Source organism: Acartia tonsa, chromosome 4, assembly GCF_053477335.1.
Source record: "Acartia tonsa isolate MP-2025a chromosome 4, ASM5347733v1, whole genome shotgun sequence".
NCBI lineage: Eukaryota > Metazoa > Arthropoda > Copepoda > Calanoida > Acartiidae > Acartia > Acartia tonsa.
Window position 1 is genome coordinate 56,449,401 of NC_137263.1, and position 1,898 is coordinate 56,451,298.

The 1,898-nt window shown below is 28.9% G+C and overlaps 1 long non-coding RNA gene across 1 annotated transcript; it reads left to right on the top strand.

The window, feature by feature from the left end:
* Positions 1-1,093: 1,093 nt before the first annotated feature.
* On the top strand, positions 1,094-1,814 carry LOC145318388 (uncharacterized). Its single transcript, XR_013879320.1, has 2 exons — positions 1,094-1,154; positions 1,743-1,814. It is a non-coding gene; the product is annotated as an uncharacterized LOC145318388 (long non-coding RNA).
* The last annotated feature ends 84 nt before the right edge of the window (positions 1,815-1,898 follow it).

Consider the following 1,898-nt stretch of genomic DNA (forward strand, 5'->3'; position numbering starts at 1 on the left):
TAAAGTTTTGAAAAAGTGACTGAGAAAAAGAATTTTTTTTGTTTCTCTTACTTTTTGGATGGTTATATTATGTTTTTCTGGCAATTGAATAATGAGACACAAAGAAAAACAAGTTAACTAAATATTTCTTTTTTATTCCACCAAAAAATATAAATTTTTAATGGCAAAAAATACTACTGAATGAATTGATTATTTGCAAATTTTAGGTTATTTATTAACCCTTATTTATAGAAAAGGATTAATTATGACAGTTGCTCCGCCTACTTTTCTGACATCTCAATTATTTAATAAGGGGTAAATTAAGCTTTTTAGACTAAAAAATCATTATGTTTTATTTTTATTTTCTTTATAACTTTTTTGTTATTAAAGTTAGGATTGTGAAACAAAAACAATTTTCCTGCTATATTCATAGAGATTTATTTGGTTTTTTAATCTTAAACAATTTTGCCTAATAAGTAAGTTTTTCAAAATATCATTTAACTAAAAAGACTCAAAAAATATGTGTAAAAAAATGCTTTTTACTCAAAAACTAAATTTTTTATTTCATTTTTGTATAAAGTTTCTGCTAGTAACAAAAATAAAAGGATTTCTAGCTTAATTTTGCTAAAAAAGTCGTATCATGTTAAAAGTTACTTTTTCCTCAGTCACTTTTTCAAAACTTTAGCACTAAAAATCTCCGGTGTTAATGGAGGTAAAAAAAATATTTTTATATCTACTTACGTGGAATACTATAGAGAACAAGGACATATGCATTTTTTAATAATTCATTGAGAAATAAGGGCTGCAGATGCTTAAAAATACTTTTTCGAGGGTCATGCTGTATATATGAAGCAAAACACTCTAAAAGCTACGAATTTTACCCAAATGAAAAAAGACCTTTTGCTCTGATCAAAAAAGACCACAGCAACAGTAAAATTAATTTTTAAATCCCCTCAAAAAAGTTTATTGGGAACTTAATTCAAATTTAGGCTCTGCAGTTTAATTCTACTGGTGTCATAGTATATTTTTGATATATGTTTTAAAAATAGGTTAAAAACAGTTTAATCACCATGGTAATTCTTTTTCATGTTTATTATATTTTTTTTCAGATACCTAATGTTTTTATGAAAAATAATGTAAAGTCTGAAATACTAGAAAATGATTTCTTAATCAAGGTAATTAAAGCAAAGGGAGGGGAGAAATGTGGTGACTCGTAACCAACCCTGTGCATTTTTATTTTTTTTCTATTTCTTGTTTATCAAGGTCTATCTAAAATTCGGTGCACCTCCTGTGCTTTTGAAGAAATTGGAACAAAATCTTTTTTGGTGGGTCAGTAAAAAATATATATAAAAACGGCGGGTTGACCACCGCTCCCGCAGTTCACAGCCATTTTCAGCTGCCGCAAAAAAATAAAGTTATTTTGCATATATAACTATTATAAATACCCTCCCCCCCTCCCCTTGACAAGCAAAATAAAACAACTTTAGATACGATTTATAGAAGAACAACAAATTCGAATATTTGGGTCATTTGAAGGAAACGAAGTTGCGGGTTTCGTCATATTTTCACAGTAAATTTTCTCCTATTTCTAGCTCCTGATGGTACTCTAACCCGGCGGGGCATTCACCTATCCTAAAGTAACCTAAATTAACCTTTCAAAAGCTACTGTGAAAATACGACGAAACCCGCAACTTTGTTTCCTTCACATGACCCGAATATTTTTATATACCTAATAAGTACTCTTTTATTTATATTTATTCTAGGCCTTGAAAATGAACGTGAAAGGAGCAGAAAGTGACAAATACATTAAATTAGAGCCAGAAACAAAAATAAAAGAGGAACATACAGACATTAAACTATTCTCATGTGGTTCTTGTGACAAATCATTCTTTATCACTATACATCTGAACAAGCACAAG